Source organism: Hyla sarda, chromosome 6 (assembly GCF_029499605.1).
Source record: "Hyla sarda isolate aHylSar1 chromosome 6, aHylSar1.hap1, whole genome shotgun sequence".
Taxonomy (NCBI): Eukaryota; Metazoa; Chordata; class Amphibia; order Anura; family Hylidae; genus Hyla; species Hyla sarda.
The window spans coordinates 78,625,965-78,645,766 of record NC_079194.1 but is presented as its reverse complement, the minus strand read 5'-3'; the positions used below and the strand labels follow the sequence as shown (position 1 = coordinate 78,645,766).

Sequence of the window (19,802 nt, the reverse complement as noted above, 5' to 3'; positions counted from 1 at the left end):
GGGTGTCCCGGTTAAATTTCTGCGGCCCCGCGTTAACTTTAAAAACGCAGGGGCTGCCGGAAGGTAGCGCACACATGGACGTCACTGATGTCCCGTGCGTGCGCCCATAGAAATGGCAGAGCAGAGAGGAGCAGCAAGTACACGCGTGCACGGTAAGTTACCAGCGGCACATCATCTTCAGTGCTCCAACCACGGCTCCTCCGGTCCCGGGACCTACTGCTATGGCCTATAGGCCATAGCAGTAGATTGGGACCCTGGAGGAGCGGTGATCGGAGCACAGAGGTGAGGCAGTACACAGGCATACAGCCTTCAGCCATACACAGTTTATGGGGGGCCACTGCCTACCTAATGTGGGGGAACTACAACCTAATGTGGGGGGAACTATACTGCCAACCTAATGTGGGGGAACTACAATCTAATGTGGGGGAACTATACTGCCAACCTAATGTGGGGGAACTACAACCTAATGTGGGGGAACTATGCTGACAACCTAATGTGGGGGAACTACAACCTAATGTGGGGGAACTATACTGACAACCTAATGTGGGGGAACTATGCTGACAACCTAAACTAATGTGGGGGAATTATGCTGACAACCTAATGTGGGGGAACTATGCTGACAACCTAACGTAGGGGGAAACTATACTGACAACCTAATGTGGGGGGAACAATACTGACAACCTAATGTGGGGAAACTATGCTGACAACCTAATGTGGGGGAACTGTGCTGACAACCTAATGTAGGGGGAACTATGCTGACAGCCTAATGTAGGGGGAACTATGCTGACAACCTAATGTGGGGGGAACTATACTGCTAACCTAATGTGGGGGAACTATGCTTACAACCTAATGTGGGGAAACTATGCTGACAACCTAATGTAGGGGGAACTATGTTGACAACCTAATGTAGAGGGAACTATGCTGACAACCTAATGTAGAGGGAACTATGCTGACAACCTAATGTAGAGGGAACTATGCTGACAACCTAATGAATGCACATGGAGTTATCAAGCACAGGGAACTGCAACAAAAACATATTTGAATGCTCCATTTACCAGTAATGTGTGTGAATCTGTTTCTCTGGGTTCCTACTTTGAGTCTGTATAGCAATGGTCTTTCCTCTATCTCACTCTTTATGTACTTAAAGGGTCGCTCTCATTAAAACTAATTTTTGCTATTGCACTCCTTATGGTAAATGAAAAATATTTCTAATATACTTAGTTTTTTAAAAAAAATGAATTTTTCTATGTTTTATTTGTGCTTAAAAAAGCTCAAGAGCACATTTTCCCCCAACTCATACACAGACTTTGGACCAAAGTCCAAACACAGGAAGTGCTGCCTGGAGTGCTGAGGGGGGGGGGGGGGTCCAGCCTCGACCAATCAAAGCTCCCCTCACACATAACTGCCATATGATGCTGGTTGGACCCCCCCCTCAGCACTCCAGGCGGCACTTCCTGTGTTTGGACTTTGGTCCAAAGTCTGTGTATGAGATGGGGGGAAATGTGCTCTTGAGCTTTTTTAAGCACAAATAAAACATAGAAAACTTCATTTTTTTTAAAACAAAGTATATTAGAAATACTTTTCATTTACCATAAGGAGTGCAATAGCAAAAATTAGTTTTAATGAGAGTGCCCATTTAACCTTTATAGCAGTGTTTCCCAACCAGTGTTCCTCCAGCTGTTGCAAATCTAAACTCTCAGCATGTCCAGATAGCCAAACGCTGTTGGGGCAAACTGAGAGGTGCACTGGTTGGTAAACACTATTTTAAAGGGAACTACAACAAAGATGCAGGTCCTCCCTGGATGCTGCTCCTGGCTGTGGCCCTTTCCTCACTCTATGATGAAGAATAAGCAGGAGAAGCCTTGCACAGCTATGTATACTCAGTGCTGCCCTCTGGTGGAGAATGATTATGACATCACAGATATATGATACTATTACCTCCTGGGAGTTCTAATTGGGCAGTGCTGCTCTCTGATTGGCTGAAATCCAAACAAGCTGTTACCTGAGGGATTTTTCTATGAGGTTTAGCAAAATGGTGCCACTCTATGATTGATGGAAATCAAAGTGAAATTCATCATTCAGCTCTACTATTACTGTGGGTGTATATTGTTATATTTTTTTCTCCCAACAGGTCCCTCAGGGGTTGTCCCACAAAGCAAAGTTGGTAAAATCTGGGGTGACTCTACACATATATGTAATGGAGGACACATGTGATGTTTATAAGTAAAGTAACTTCCATCTCTTTACTATACTTGATCTAATCATTTCCATGTTTCCACTCTGAACTGTGACCCTGCTGTTCCCAGGCAACAGAGCACATACTTTCCCACAATCCCTCTTGCTTACATGCACAGTGGAGACCAACTACCATTACCTTCAGGAGATTACAGTTGTACTGAGCATGTGTGACCACAAATTGTTTTGTGGTCTGGTGTTGGCCATGAAGCGATTCTAACACCTCCACAGTCCGCAGACCGCAGGTGAGAGAGAGAAGAGAGAGAAGATAGGGAGAGAGATAGAGATAGAGATGGTAATGACTGAAGCCTGTTCCTGTTTGATCCTCTTGTAAGGCCTTTGGGATCATTGGTATAGGCAGAAGACATTTGCACATTGTAAGTTTCTTGGGATGGAGATTACATCCGGAGCTCATGGCCGATCTTTCCTGAGCCGTAAGCAGAAACGTGCTACCTTGGCATTTTTGCACGTGGCCATTAGGTCAACTTGTGGGAGGCCCCAGAGGATAAAAAAATATCACCAGTCCTCCTAAGCCAGCGCCGCTGGTTCATTTTATGATACAGGTTATTTCAAATATAGTGATACTAAATATGTGTACTGGGGATGCGGAAGGGGGTCTTTTTGATAGCGTGCTAGTCACCTTAAGGATGTGTGAACTGTTGTAGTCCTGTGAGTAGGAATGAAATTAGTCTAATATGTATGTTATTGCTATTAGTGGGGGAGATTCTCAGGGCTCATTCCTCTCAAGAATAGATCTGTTTCATGAAATATGATCAAATAGAACCAAATCCCTTGGAATAGGGTGTGTGACCTGTCCTCCCAAGCTGATAGCTCTTTCATGGTAGAATACATGGTTGTCTTTTTTAAAACCATTGAAAGTCTGCAAAGGTCCTCTGCTTTCTGTCAAAATCTTATCTTCTAAAGTGAAGTGAGATCAGTTAGGGAGTAGGGATTTAAGTTAAAGGGGTACTCCACCCCTAGACATCTTATCCCCTATCCAAAGGATATGGGAAAATATGTCTGATCGCGGGGGTCCCACCACTGGGGACCCCGACCGTCTCCCTATGGCACCTGGTGTTAGTTTAGAGCATCACGTGCAGCGCCAGAGGCTCGTTACGTCACGGCCACATTCCCTCAATGCAAGTCTGTGGGAGGGGGCGTGACTGTGGGAGAGCAGGTCACAAGCCTCCTCCCTGCATCGCCAGTCATCCTGCACAGAGCAAAGTTCATTGTGGGGTCCTCAGTGGCAGGACCCCGGCAATCGGATATCTTATCCCCTATCCTTTGGATAGGGGATAAGATGTCTAAGGGCAGAGTACCCCTTTAAAGAGCTTTTTTTTTTAACTAGATCCAAAACATTACCAAAACCTACAGATACAATTCCTTAACCCCTTAAGGACGCAGGACGTAAATGTACGTCCTGGTGCGATGGTACTTAACGCACCAGGACGTACATTTACGTCCTGTGCATAACCGCGGGCATTGGAGCGATGCCCGTGTCATGCGCGACTGATCCCGGCTGCTGATCGCAGCCAGGGACCCACCGGCAATGGCCGACGCCCGCAATCTCGCGGGCGTCCGCCATTTACCCCTCAGATGCCGGGATCAATACAGATCCCGGCATCTGCGGCAGTACGCGATTTCAATGAATGATCGGATCGCCCGCAGCGCTGCTGCGGGGATCTGATCATTCAGAACACCGCACGGAGGTCCCCTCACCTGCCTCTGTCCGGCTCCCGGCGTCTCTTGCTCTGGTCTGAGATCGAGCAGACCAGAACAGAAGATGACCGATATAACAGATCAGTATTAGCAATCATGGTATTGCTATGAATAGTCCCCTATGGGGACTATTCAAGTGTAAAAAAAATGGAAAAAAATGTAAAAGTAAAAAAAAGTGAAAAATCCCCTCCCCAATAAAAAAGTTAAACGTCCGTTTTTTCCTATTTTACCCCAAAAAGCGTAAAAATTAAATTTAATAGACATATTTGGTATCGTCACATGCGTAATTGTCCGAACTATTAAAATAAAATGTTAATGATCCCGTACGGTGAACGGCGTGAACATAAAAAAAAAAGTACAAAATTGCTACTTTTTAAATACATTTTATTTAAAAAAAATTATAAAAAATGTATTAAAAGTTTTTTATAAGCAAATGTGGTATCAAAAAAAATTACAGATCATGGCGCAAAAAATTAGCCCTCATACCGCCGCTTATACGGAAAAATAAAAATGTTAGAGGTCATCAAAATAAAGGGATTATAAACGTACTAATTTGGTTAAAAAGTTTGTGATTTTTTTTAAGCACAACAATAATAGAAAAGTATGTAATAATGGCTATCATTTTAATCGTATTGACCCTCAGAATAAAGAACACACATCATTTTTACCGTAAATTGTATGGCGTGAAAACGAAACCTTCCAAAATTAGCAAAATTGCGTTTTTCTTATTACGAAGTACAACTGGTCGCGCAAAAAACAAGCCCTCATACTAGTCTGTGGATGAAAATATAAAAGAGTTATGATTTTTAGAAGGCGAGGAGGAAAAAATGAAAACGTAAAAATTTAATTGTCTGAGTCCTTAAGGCCAAAATTTGCTGAGTCCTTAAGGGGTTAATTTGTGCATAAAGGTTCTGGGTCAAACATCTCCAGCATAGACAAGGCTAAAAAATCTCATTTGTTTCAGTCTAGCATGTGTGAGGTACCACCTGGAAATCATTTTGTATGTACATTCCTGAAGTCTGATACAAAGGCTAAGCCATGTGAAGGTTGTGTTATTTTAGATACAGAAAGAATAATAATTAGAGTGTCTTATACTCTTGTTATCCACTTTTCTAAAAATACACTGTTAAAAAAACATAAAGGGAACACTAAGATATCACATCCTAGATCTGAATGAATGAACTAATCATATGAAATACTTTCGTCTTTACATAGTTGAATGTGCTGACAACAAAATCACACAAAAATTATCAATGGAAATCAAATTTATCAACCCATGGAGGTCTGGATATGGAGTCAAACTCAAAATCAAAGTGGAAAACCACACTACAGGCTGATCTAACTTTGATGTAATATCCTTAAAACAAGTCAAAATGAGGCTCAGTAATGTGTGTGGCCTCCATGTGCCCGTATGACCTCCCTACAATGCCTGGGCATGCTCCTGATGAGGTGGCGGATGGTCTCCTGAGGGATGTCCTCCCAGACCTGGACTAAAGCATCCATCAACTCCTGGATTGTCTGTGGGGCAACGTGGCGTTGGTGGTTGGAGAAAGACATGATGTCATGACCGACTGGGGGACAGGGAGACTGAGCCCTAAACTGACCCTAAAACATCTCTCCCTGCCTACTTGCCCATCCATCCTAAACGATGGATCGACAACTGGGCGCCGATCCCTTCCTGCGCTAAAGTGCAGTCGTGTAAAAACACATAATATGCATAGTCGGTCACAGGCCGGAACAGAAACGGAAAACTACTAGACAACCAGAAATACCAAACAGAATACAAATACTAACAGGGCAGAATATAAACTCACAAACAGAGAAGAATATAGTGAATAAACAAACAGTTCATAAACCGGATATCAGATAAATGTCAGACATGATAAAATGAACAAGACTAGGCATGATATGAGTATACAGCAGAATCCAGGAGATGAAGGGGATAGCAGAAGAACTGAGAGCCAAAACACTAAACTGAACAGGTAAGTTACTAAGAACTATCACAAGCAGGTACAAGTACAAAGGACAAAGATCAGATCAACCAAACAGGATATAAATATAGGACACTGTTCACACTGGGACACAGAACATACCAACTGGACCCCCCCCCCCCCCCCCCACTCCACTATAGGAGTAGCCATTAATAATAAAGCCAAATAGACTAGTGGCCAGCCGACACACTCCACCGTGTGGACAAAATGCTGACACAGTAGGAAACAGAAATATAATACATGAAACACTAGACTAGAACCGGATGAGTCTGAATAGACTCCAGAATACCGAACAAGAATATAACATACAGAGCACAGGGTACAAGCAAGACTCAGACACAGTGTGAATACAGACAGAGCAGAATGAACAAACACAATCCTAAAACTGACTAATGTAACACAGACTAAAATACAAAAATACAAGGAGCATGCTATATAACCATGGCTAAAAACCCAGATATAAATACAAGGTAAATGCTCAAGCAGACATAGTGGGAATATAGCACAAACAGACATAGTAGTATTGCACTCACTAACCAGCTCCAGAATGCAGGAGAACTCTGGCTAAATAACTCCACCCGAGTTCTCATTCGCTCAGAGCATTAACTATTCCCTATCCAGGTGGAATAGGAAACTGCTCTGAACAAACTAGTGTGTGAATACACACCTAAACATAAAAATGCAAAAACAAATAAACAGACAAACAGACATTACACATGATGTCCCAGATGTGCTCAATTGGATTCAGGTCAGGGGAATGGGCGGGCCAGTCCATAGCATCAATGCCTTCCTCTTGCAGGAACTGCTGACACACTCCAGCCACATGAGGTATAGCATTGTCTTGCATTAGGAGGAACCCAGGGACAACCGCACCAGCATATGGTCTCACAAGGGGTCTGAGGATCTCTTCTCAGTACCTAATGGCAGTCGGCTACCTCTGGCAAGCACATGGAGGGCTGTGTGGCCCCCCAAAGAAATAAAACCCCACACCATTACTGACCCATCGCCAAACCGGTCTTGCTGGAGGATGTTGCAGGCAGCAGAACGTTCTCCACTGCGTCTCCAGACTCTGTCACATGTGCTCAGTGTGAACCTGATTTTATCTGTGAAGAGCACAGGGGCCAGTTGCGAATTTTCCAATCTTGGTGTTTTCTGGCAAATGCCAAACGTCCTGCACAGTGTTGGACTGTAAGCAAAACCCCCACCTGTGGACGTCGGGCCCTCATACCACCCTCATGGAGTTTTTTTCGGACCATTTGAGTGGACACATGCACATTTTTGGTCTGCTGGAGGTCATTTTGCAGGGCTAACGCCATGCTCCTCCTGGTCCTCCTTGCACAAAGATGGAGGTAGCGGTCCTGCTGCTGGGTTGTTGCCCTCCTACGGCCTCCTCCACGTCTCCTGATGAACTGGCCTGTCTCCTGGTAGCGCCTCCATGCTCTGGACACTAGACTGACAGACACAGCAAACATTGATGTGCCATCCTGGATGAGCTGCACTACCTGAGCCACTTGTGTGGGTTGTAGACTCCGTCTCATGCTACCACTAGCATGAAAGCACAGCCAGCATTCAAAAGTGACCAAAACATCAGCCAGGAAGCATAGGAACTGTCACGATTCGGCTAGCTGGAGGTGGATCCTCTGTGCCAGAGAGGGATTGGCGTGGACCGTGTCGGTGGACCGGTTCTAAGTTGCTATTGGTATTCACCAGAGCCCGCCGCAAAGCGGGATGGTCTTGCAGCGGCGGTAGCAACCAGGTCGTATCCACCGGCAATGGCTCAACCTCTCTGACTGCTGAGATAAGCGCGGTACAAGGGAGTAGACAAAAGCAAGGTCGGACGTAGAAGAAGGTCAGGGCAGGCAGCAAGGATCGTAGTCAGGGGCAACGGCAGGAGGTCTGGAACACAGGCTAGGAACACACAAGGAAACGCTTTCACTGGCACAATGGCAACAAGATCCGGCGAGGGAGTGCAGGGGAAGTGAGGTATAAGTAGGGAGTGCACAGGTGAGGATACTGATTAGGCCTGCTGCGCCAATCAGTGGCGCAGTGGCCCTTTAAATCGCAGAGACCCGGCACGCGCACGCCCTAAGGAGCGGGGCCGTGCGCGCCGGGACAACACAGACGAGGAACGGATCAGGTACGGGAGCCGAGATGCGCATCGTGAGCGGGCGCGTCCCGCATCGCGAATCGCATCCCGGCTGGGAGTAATATCGCAGCGCACCCGGTCAGCAGGTCTGACCGGGGCGCTGCGAATGAGAGAACGCTGCGAGCGCTCCGGGGAGGAGCGGGGACCCGGAGCGCTCGGCGTAACAGTACCCCCCCCTTGGGTCTCCCCCTCTTCTTGGAGCCTGAGGATAAGACTTTTGTCCAGGATGTTGTCCTCAGGTTCCCAAGATCTCTCCTCTGGGCCACAATTCTCCCAGTCAACCAAGAAGAATCTTTTACCTCTGACTGTCTTGGATGCTAGAATCTCCTTCACCGAAAAGACGTCAGATGAACCGGAAACTGGAGTGGGAGAAACAACTTTGGGAGAGAAGCGGTTAAGGATGAGTGGTTTAAGGAGAGAGACATGGAAGGCATTGGGAATACGGAGAGAAGGAGGAAGAAGGAGTTTGTAAGAGACAGGGTTGATCTGGCACTTGATTTTGAAAGGACCAAGATAGCGTGGTCCCAGTTTATAACTGGGGACACGAAAACAGACATACTTAGCGGAGAGCCATACCTTGTCTCCGGGAGCAAAAATGGGGTTCTTCTTTTCTTATCAGCAAATTTTTTCATCCGGGATGAAGCCTGTAAAAGAGAATTTTGGGTTTCTTTCCATATGGTGGAAAGGTCTAGAGTCACTTCATCAACAGCGGGCAAACCAGAGGGCATGGGAGTGGGGAGGGGAGGAATAGGGTGACGGCCGTACACCACGAAGAATGGGGATTTAGCAGAAGATTCGGAGACTCTGAAGTTGTATGAGAATTCGGCCCATGGTAGAAGATCTACCCAGTCATCCTGGCGGGAGGAAACAAAATGTCGCAAATAGTCACCCAGGACCTGATTAATTCTTTCTACTTGCCCATTGGATTGGGGATGATAAGAAGAAGAGAAGTTTAATTTGATCTTGAGCTGCTTACAGAGGGCCCTCCAGAATTTAGACACAAATTGAACGCCTCTATCCGAGACGATATGCGTGGGCAACCCGTGAAGGCGAAAAATGTGTATAAAAAATTGCTTTGCCAACTGAGGCGCCGAAGGAAGGCCTGGAAGAGGGATAAAATGTGCCATCTTGGAAAATCGATCAACGACCACCCAAACAACTGTGTTGCCACAGGATGAGGGCAAGTCAGTAATAAAGTCCATACCAATCTGTGACCAAGGTTGTTCGGGAACAGGCAGAGGATGAAGGAGACCAGCAGGTTTCTGGCGAGGAGTCTTATCCCGGGCACAGACAGTACAAGCCCGTACGAAATCAACAACAATCGTCTCCAGAGTAGGCCACCAATAAAATCAAGAGATGAGTTGAAGGGATTTTTTGATGCCAGCATGCCCTGCGAGGTGGGAGGAGTGTCCCCACTTGAGAATCCCGAAGCGCTGGCGTGGAGAAACGCTGCGAGCGCTCCGGGGAGGAGCGGGGACCCGGAGCGCTCGGCGTAACAGGAACTGAGAAATGGTCTGTGGTCACCACCTGCAGAACCACTCCTTTATTGGGGGTGTCCTGCTAATTGCCTATAATTTCCACCTGTTGTCTGTTCCATTTGCACAACAGCATGTGAAATTGATTGTAAATCAGTGTTGTTTGCTGAGTGGACAGTGTGATTTCACAGAAGTGTGATTGACTTGGAGTAATATTGTGTTGTTTAAGTGTTCCCTTTATTTTTTCGAGCAGTGTATATATAGGTCACCTCCAGACCTTTGTCCATGCTTTTTCCATGAAGAACAGACATCTATAGTACAATACATGTCACATACGGTACAAGGTTAACGTAAGGGAGTGAAAGTTCCATTAATGCCTTATTTTCAACTTTTACACACTGCAGGAGCTTCTAAAATGGAGATGGAGTATATTTTCCTGCTCTGATATTTTCTCTATAAACCAGTGCTAAGTTAGGCTAGACATGATCTGGACATTGTCCATCAGTCTCATAAATAATTCATCCTAATACATCCCTCACTTACCACAATCTACTCGTCCATTGAAAACGCAGTGGCAGAGTGTGTATCAATGTAAAACAACATCAAATACAATTTACTGGAAATTGGTTTAAGATTTAGTTGCAATATTTCAGCCTGTCTCAAAGAAAATATTTTAAACAGATACAAGCTGTAGACAAACAATATCCAGAAAGGTAGAATTCCTGACTATATTATACATTTTGTTTTGTTTTTTATTTTTTCTAATATAGAATTGTTGATCAGCTTACATTATTCTAGATAATGAAAATATAAAGATATCCAGATGTAAACCTATAAAACCAATACCAAATATTTACTCTGTTGGTTAAATGGGATGGAGCACTAGAATCTTCTTTTCTGGGTGGTTGAAAGTGTGGTGGTGTCAAGAAGAAGCTGATAGAGGCCTAATTTTTATGTACTCTATAGGGGACCCTTCATCTCTGTGTGACATTGCCCTATGGGTATTTATTTAAGGTACGTATTTTACTGTTGTTTCTTGAAAACATATACAGTACCAGTCAAAAGTCTGGACACATCTTTTCATTTCATGTTTTTGTTTGTTTGCTTTATTTCCTACATTGCAGGTTCATATGTTAAACAAATAATATAACAAAGGATATGTTATATATTTTAGATTCTTTAAAGTATCCCCTGGAGAACCTGACGAAGAGGGGGTCCCGCCCCTCGAAACGCGTTGTTCGCATGCCTTTGTAAAATAAATGGTTTGTTATTTTACCAAGTCCCTACCTTGCTGGGTATCATTTACTAAACCCACTCCACTGCGAGTAGAGCGCCGCTGACTGCACGATTTCAACGGGAGAACTTTTGACCTCCACCTGCATCTATACCACAGTCCTCCACCTACTGGAAACGGGACCAGTGCAGGCTGCACTCCTCCATCTACCACTCATTGTGAGAACAAGCGAGCTGTGGTGTTGTGCTCATAGCACAACACATATAGGTAAGCACATTCTACCTATTTCTATCTGCTTTTCCTTTAAATAAGGGTAATTGCGCTTAGTTGCGCATCGGTCTGTCTGTTTTTGTGTTTTACATATACCTTTTCTTTGATGGCAGTTTTGCATACCGTCAATCAAGCAGAGAGGGAGTCGCTGCCAGATGAAGATGCGGGACTAGGTGAGAGGAGCTTCCTGCCCAGGGGACTACTTACGGGGCTGGCGGGGAGCATCTTATAAGTTCATATCATCACCATCCCCGCAGGTAGGAGCGTACCCCGGGGATGATGAGGATAAAGATTTTGCCCTATATAACGCTTTGCCAAACGTTATATAGGGTAAAATCTGATGATTGGTTCCCTTTAAGGCACCCATACATCTTCAGTAGCAGTAGGTGAATGCTCATTCGGCTCGGCCAAACATTCATGAGTTGGATGAAAGGTAAGTGGCTGCCAGGCAGCTCTGACAGCTTGTCTCATGAAAAACAAAAGGGTTGGGAAGTTAAGATCCAACATGCATAATCCTTCTCTCACCCAAATCACTTCTCTGAGGAGAGTTGAGCGACCACCATACACATAAGAGCGTTTACTGATCCCACAAAATCTGCAGGATTAGCCTTGCCTTTACAATTTGAGTCTTCTAGTCATTACAATTTGGCTCTGGTTGCCCAGATCAATATTCCTGTCCAACACATCATCTGACCGTTCACTTATATATCCAAGCGCCGGAAAGGTGTCAATGTCATGAGATAATCAATATTTTTCACTTCACCTATTTTAATGTTATGGCTAAACATTGTAGTATGTATTACTTTACAGTATATCTCTACACCTGTGTAGTAAAAAGCATAGTTTACTACAGTGTTTGACTACTTAAAGCCTTTTCACTACTTAAAGGGGTACTCCGCCCCTAGACATCTCATCCCCTATCCAAAGGACAGGGGATAAGATGTCTAAGTGTGGGGGTCCCGCAGCTCGGACCCTCACGATCTCTGTTCAGCCCCCGGTGTTCGTTTAGAATGCTGGGTGCGGCCAGCAGGGTCGTGACGTCATGACCATGCCCCTTGATGTCACACCACGCCCCCTCAATGCAAGTCTATGGCAAGGCTCCCATTGACTTGCATTGAGGGGCAAAGTGTGACATCACGAGGGGCGTGTCCGTGATGTCACAACCCCCCCAAGCATTCGGAACAAAATGTTCCGAATGCTGGGGCAGCGGAGAACCCCTTTAAAGCCAACCTTTCACTAAAGTGAATGGGGGCCTAACTGTGATAGTTGATAAGAAAGTGTAGGCAGCCAAAGTCTCCATTTAGATGGGGTCATAATATGTTTCATACTGATATATATGTTTCATACTAGTATATTTTTCAATAACCAGTACAATCTGGGGGTGAAACCTTGTCTCTTCTAATAACCTTAATGTGCAATTTTAAATATAGGCTTGGTTTTTTTCCTAATTCGTCTGACTAACTAAAAAAAAAGATAAATATGGTAATAAAGCAGCTTAATAAATTAGAAGAGTCCATTTAAACCATTAGCTATTCCAGCGCCTTCTAAATCCTGTGAGCGAAGGTTAACAGTGACCGCCCCTGTCAATTTGTGGTGAGGCAACGCTCACTGCAGATGTTATTGCATTTTTAGAAGCTGCATTCCACATTGCCAGGAAGGCAGAACACTGTAATAAGATGTAGAGAGATAATCAGCTTCCCTAGGTATTTCACATTAGCCTCCCTTATAGTCCACAATTTCTGCACACATACTAATAAGGAGGTCATCTGACCAAAATCTTCCCCCACCTCTTAGAATTAAGTTAGAAAGTACATTGTTACCACATGTATTGACTAACGACACAATGGGATATATCAGCTTCCTATAATTAAACTTGCATTTGCGTCACTGGACCAGAATATTACATTAAATCTTATTACTGTCTCCGTTGCAAGGTACGGTCACTCTGCTTTATATCTTCATTGGAACAATGCAATTTAACCAGACTGGAAAACCAGGTAGAAGAACAAGACCCTCAGGAGATTCCTGCCAAGAAACGAACAGCAACATGACACACAAAGAAGTATCGTAAGAAAACATTGTAACTATCTGATGATAATGAAGCTAAGAAATGTTTATATAATACATATAAGGATCAGATTTCTGTGTGCACGATAGTTTAGTGCGGGTATTGTCAGGACTGTAAAAATCTGTAAAAAGCAAGGTTTCCATGGTAACCAAAGTATTATGTTCATCAAACAGGTACCAGGACTCTTTCTTCCCCAGTGTTTTCTGCAGAGGCTGAAAACTCATAAAATAGGATGACATAGTATTGGCACTGCACACACATTGGCTGAAGATATGTCACCAGTTTCTTCCCACATGCCTCCAAAGAACATTTATGAGCCTTTGACACGCACATCCCTGTTGCTGGTTCATCACTTGTCCTTTCTGGAACAACCTTTGGTGGTACTAACCTCTGCATACCAGGAACAGACCACCAGACCTGCAGTTTTGGAGATGCCACTACAATATGAGTCTTCTAGTCATTACAATTTGGCTCTTGTTGCCCAGATCAATATTCTTGTCCAACACATCATCTGACCGTTCACTTATATATCCAAGCCCTGGAAACGTGTCAATGTCATGAGATAATCAATATTTTTCACTTCACCCATTTTAATGTTCTGGCTAGAGATGAGCAAACTTTTGAAAAATTTGATTTGGCCTATTTGCCGAATTTTTCCAGAAAATTTGTTTCAATCCCAATTTATTTGCAGCAAATCTTGATTAAAAACGGCTATTTCTGGTCTACAGAGAGCCTCAATAGGGGTGTAGAACAGTTTTCTGTGTTCTAACATGCATATGGAGTGTGCTGGGGTAGTGACATAATACTGTTATTCAGAATGACATGCAGATTACCAACATCACTTTTAGAATCACTGCTGCAGAGTGGCACAATGACAGAGCCTGGTGGTGGCATCAGTATAAGGAGACCATATAGTGGCTGAATGACACAGCGTGGAGGTGTTGGCAGCATGAGGAGATCAAATAGTGGCTGAATGACACAGCATGGAGGTCTTGGTGACATTATGAGACCATATAGTGGCTGAATGACACAGCTTGGATGAGGCTAAAGCATGAGGAATAACATGAATTCTGAAATTTAAACCGAAGATTTTGGGTAGCTAGTGCTACCATAAGAACATTTTTATTCCCAGACCCAGTCCCAGCAGCATCAGTAAACCATATATTGCTTGAATGGCACAGCCTGGAGTTGGCTGAAGCATGAGGAGACCATATAGTGTCTGAATGGCACAGCCAGGCCTTCACAATCCCTAAAATGATAAGATGAATTCTGAAATTTAAACCGAAGATTTTGGGGAGCTAGTGCTACCATAACAACATTTTTATTCTCAGACCCAGGCCCAGCAGCATCAGTTAACCATATATTGCCTAAATGGCATAGCCTGGAGTTGGCTGAAGCATGAGGAGACCCCAGGTCTTCACAATCCCTAAGAAAAAAAGACGAAGTTTTAAATTTAAACTGAAGCTTTTCGATAGCTAGTGCTACTATAACACATTTTTTTATTCCCAGGCCCAGGCCCAGCAGCATCAGTAAACCATATATTGGCTGAATGACACAGCCTGAAGTTGGCTGATGCATGAGGAGACCATTGAAATTTCTGATTTTTAAATTTAAGATTTTGAAATTGATATTACGGATTTTGTAATTGAAATTTCACTACTCTGCCTGACATACTTATTGCGTATATGAGGGGAGTACAATACGCTTCACTTCGCTTAAAACAGTATTTGTCTAGAACAGCAGCAAGTGTCTACTATTGGCTGTCCTTTCACAGTATACAGACCCTTGACAGATTAACAGGTACAAAATAGTACACTACTTAGATGTAGGTATGTGGTATGCACTAATAAGGGCAGAAAAATGTGCTACAGTACGCTTAAAAATATTTTTTTATACCTGTGTTTGAGATTACAAAATTCCTTCATAATCAGAAATTGTCAGAATACCACCTGCCATTCAAAATAATAAAACAATACATACGTTCTCTGAAGAAAAGGATCCTTCATTAGATGACAATATGAGTATTGTGTGTTCCAGTGACATTAGCCCATCGGAGGAACAGGAAAACATGATACAACTTAATTCTGCAACTGAAGAACCACAACAAAGAATGAACGACTGAAAGCCTACTGGAACTGAGGAACTTCAAAATGGTAAATCTACCCCCTGGGATAGTCAGTCAATTCCAACAGCCGGTGGTCAGTGTTAGGAATCACGGCAGCTGGTGGATCCTCTGAGCCTGTGTGGATTGAGACTGAAGCCGTACCAGGGAGTGGAGTCTAAGGTGCCACTGGTTTTCACCAGGGCCCGCCACAAAGCAGGATGGTCTTGCTGTGGCAGGTGGCACCCAGGTCGCTACCCCTGGCACGACTCGTCCACACAGGTAGCTGGGGGGTGGTGTGGCACAGATGGTGACTGGCAGGATGGGGCAAGATGGCAGAAGGTCAGACAGGTAACGCAGGTATAGGGTAACTAGGAATGGATACACAGTAACAGGAGCACAGGAACACATGACTTCACAATGGCATAGACTACCAAAGATCCGGCAAAGGCAACAGAGAGGAGCAGATACTTATGGACAAGGGACAGGTGCACACACTTTAATTAATTGGTACTGGCCCTTTAAGAAACAGAGCTCCGGCGCGCGTGTGCCCTAGGGGGTGGAGGCATGCACACTGTAGCTGTGGGGACACCAGGAAGCAGAGACACAAGAAGGTGAATGATGGGCTGAGACTCGCATGCGGGCGCGTCCCACGATGCAAATCTCAGCCCTGCCAGCAGCGGGGACAGTCCGGCAGGAGCGCCACTGTAACAGTCAGTATCCACAGTTCCCTGTTTCTGTTAGTCCTTGGCAATATTCCTTTTATTACTGGTCTGGTATCAACATGGCAATAATGCTGGGAGAGTAACTCAAGGATAGCCACATGTTTCCTACAATACACAGTCAATATATGACCATATAGTGGTTGAATGACACAGCCTGGAGGTGGCTGAAGCATGAGGAGACCATATAGTGTCTAAATGGCACAGCCTGGAGTTGGCGGCAGATGAGGAGACAATAGGGCCTCACAATCTCTAAGAATAAAAGATGAATTTTGAAATTTCAATTGAAGATGTATGGTACCTAGTGCTACTATAAACATATAAAGGCAATGTCCTAGGCCCAGCAGCATCACTAAACCATGTAGTTGCTGAATGACACAGACAGGAGCAGGCAGCAACATGAGTACACAAGAGGGGTTTACAACCCCTAACATTAAAAGGTGAATGTTAAAATCTCAATTGACTTGGATGTTAGCTAGTGCTACCATCCAAAAATGTAAGGCCCAAGCCCAGCAGCATCACTAAACCATGTAGTTGCTGAATGACACAGACAGGAGCAGTCAGCAGCAGGAGTACACAAGAGGGTTTCAAAACCTCTAAGATTGAAAGATCAATATTGAAATCTCTATTAAGCATGTATATAAGCTAGTGTTAACATCCAAAAATGTAAGGCCCAAGCCCAGCAGCATCAGTGAGCCAAGTAGTTCCTGAAACACACAGTCAGGAGCAGGCATCAGCGGTACAGAAGAGGGTTTTATAACCCCTTACATTGAAAGATCAATGTTGAAATCTCAATTAAGCATGTATGTAAGCTAGTGCTAACATCCAAAAATTTAAGGACCAAGCCCGGCAGCATACGTGAGCCAAGTAGTTCCTGAAAGACACAGTCAGGAGCAGACAGCAGCAGTACTCAAGAGAGTTTCATAACCCCTAAGATTGAAAGATCAATGTTGAAATCTCTATTGAACAGGTATGTTACCTCGTGCTATCATCAAAGAATTTAGGCCCAAGCCCAGCAGCATCACTAAGCACAGTAGTTCCTGAAACACACAGCCTGGAGCAGGAATCAGCATTAGTTTACAAGAGGGCTTCACAACCCCTAACATTAAAATGTTAAAGTTGAAATCTGTATAGAAGATGTATGTTAGCTAGTGCTAACATCAAAGTTTTTTAGGCACAGGCCCAGCAGCATCACTAAACCATATAGTTGCTGAAACACACAGCCTGGATCAGGCAGCAGCAGAAGTACACACGAGGGCTAAATAACCCCTAACATTAAAAGGTGAATTTTGAAATTTGTATAGAAGATATATGTTAGCTAGTGCTGACATCAAAAACAATGTAGGCACAGGCCCAGCAGCATCAATAAGCCAAGTAGTTCCTGAAACACGCAGCCTGGATCAGGCATCAGGATGCGTACATAAGAGAGCTTCACAAACCCTAACATTAAAAGATCAATGTTGAAATCTCTATTGATCATGTATGTTTGCTAGTGCTACTATAAAAAAATTGTAGGTTATATCCAAGACAGTCCCAGCAGCATCAGAAAACAATATATTGGCTGAATGACACAGCCTGGAGGTGGGGAAAGCATAGGAGCCCATTTAGTGTCTGAATGGTACTTCCTGGAGGTGGAAGCATGAGGAGACAATATAGTGGCTGAATGGCACATCCTGGAGTTGGCAGAAGCATAAGGAGACAAAATAGTGGCTGAATGAAACAGCCTGGAAGTTGCAGCAGCAGCATCAGGAGTCCTAAAAGTGACCCAGTGACAGAGTAGTGCGGTGAAGAAGGTGGCTGGAATGTTTGTAAATGGGGAGCAGTGTCTTAAATCTGTTTGGCACTATCCATATTTGTGAAGTGTTGGTGTAGCACCATGGTCAATCTACTCTGATGCATCTGGCATTGGTGGGTGGAAATCCTGGCTGATCCATGCCTGATTCATCTTCACAAAGGTCATTCTCTCCACATTTTCCGTGGACAGACGAGTTCTCCTTGGGGTGACTATGGCCCCCGCCGCACTAAACACCCACTCTGATGGCACACTACTGGCTGGGCAGCTTTTCCAGGGCAAACTCTGCTAGTTGTGGCCATAAATCAAGTTTGGCTGCCCAGAAGTCCAGAGGATCTTCAAGGTTTGTTAGCATGGCCATGTCAAGGTATGCCACCACCTGCTGGTTCAGGTCCTGCTCCATGTCTACCTGCTGCTGATGAGCTGCTTCACTATGCGGGTGAAGAAAGGTACTCATCAGCGACTATAGACTCAGGCTGCTGCTGATGGAGCTGGTACTGCTCCTGCAACCCCAACACGCCCCAGCAGCCATGGCAGTGGAAGGCCCCCCCGAGTAAGACCTGTGAGAGGATGGACGATGGCGCCGACAGGCATCGGCCAACTGACTACGTAGGATCTCTCTGTAGTAGGTCATTTTGTCCTCCCTCTCAGTGGGTGTATAAAAGGCCCCCATTTTGTGCAGGTAGCGAGGGTACAATAAGGTGGAGAGCCAGAAGTCATCCTGCTGCAGAATGTTGACAATTTGACAGTCACCACGCAAGCAACTGAGCATGCATCGTGCCATTTTTGCAAGTGACTCGGAGGGACTACCTGCCTCCATCTCCACTGTATACTGCCACGGTGTGTCTGGGTCCTCTGTCTCGCCTTCCTCATAACCCTCTAACTCCTCTAGTTGATCATGCTCCTCTCCTGTCAGATGACTAGAAGCACCGCCCATCACATGAAACCTAAACTGTGCTCCACTGTGCCCCTCATCTTCCTCCTCCAGTTCAGCCCCCACAGGCGCAATGTCTCCATTGTCCTAACCAGCCATCGTTTCCAACACTTGTTGTAGGAAATGAAGCAGTGGAATGATGTCGTTCATCCCGTAATCCTGGCGACTAACTAATAATGTGGCTTCCTCAATGGGCCTGAACAAACGGCAGGTGACACGTATGAGCTGCCACTGGTTCACTTTGAAGTTACACAGGGGAGCACCCCTATCCGATTGGATCGTCAAGAAATCGTTGATGGCTTTTCTCTGTTCGTACAGTCGGTCCAACATATGGAGGGTGGAATTCCAACGTTTGGCAATGTCACAAATCAGACTATGTTGTGGGATACCGTTCTGACGCTGCAGCTCAAGGAGGGTGTGCTTTGCGGTGTACCAGTGGCTGAAGTGCATGCAAAATTTCCCTCCCATTGTTAGGATGTTTTGCAAATGGGGGGAACACTTCAGGAACTGCTTCACAACCAGATTGAACACGTGTGCTATGCAGGGCGCATGGCTCAGCCTTCCCAGTCGCAGCCCCTGCAAGATGTTCTTCCCGTTGTCAGTCACGATGGTTCCCATTTCCAGTTTTCGTGGAGTAAGCCATGCTCCAATTTCTTTACAAATGACTTTTAGCAGTTCCTCCCCTGTGTGACTCTTTTAGCCAAGGCAAACCATGTGAAGAACAGCGTGACACTGCCGTGCCCTGCACACATGAAATGCTGAAGGGCTACTTAGACTTGTCTGGGCAGTGGAGGATGAGGAGGCAGAGTCGCACACTGTCACAGGACCAATGGGCTGAGAGCGTGGAGGAGGAAGCGGTGTGACCTGTCCAAGTTGGGGTCGTGGCTGTGCAGGAACCACATTCACCTAGTGAGCCATAAAGGACATGTATCCTTTATGGCTCACTAGGTGAATGTGGCTCCTGCACAGCCACAACACCAATTTGGACAGGTCACGCCGCTTCCTTCTTGACGTAGTTACAGCTCCAGACGTCGGCGCTGCCGTGCACTTTGGTACACACCGACAGGCTCAATGACTGGACCACCTTCTCTTCCCCAAAATTGTGCATGGCTGGT

General features: G+C 45.0%; 2 long non-coding RNA genes across 2 annotated transcripts in view; one reads left to right on the top strand and one right to left on the bottom strand.

Annotated features, from left to right (window-relative positions):
- LOC130275810 (uncharacterized) overlaps window positions 1–19,802 on the bottom strand; it is a 56,781-nt gene that overhangs the window by 16,244 nt on the left and 20,735 nt on the right. The window contains exon 2 of the long non-coding RNA XR_008844907.1: window positions 12,990–13,095. This is a non-coding gene — a long non-coding RNA (uncharacterized LOC130275810). The remainder of the gene's footprint in view (window positions 1–12,989; window positions 13,096–19,802) is intronic.
- LOC130275809 (uncharacterized) lies at window positions 2,429–13,122 on the top strand. Its single transcript, XR_008844906.1, has 4 exons — window positions 2,429–2,480; window positions 10,337–10,580; window positions 10,741–11,067; window positions 13,005–13,122. It is a non-coding gene; the product is annotated as an uncharacterized LOC130275809 (long non-coding RNA).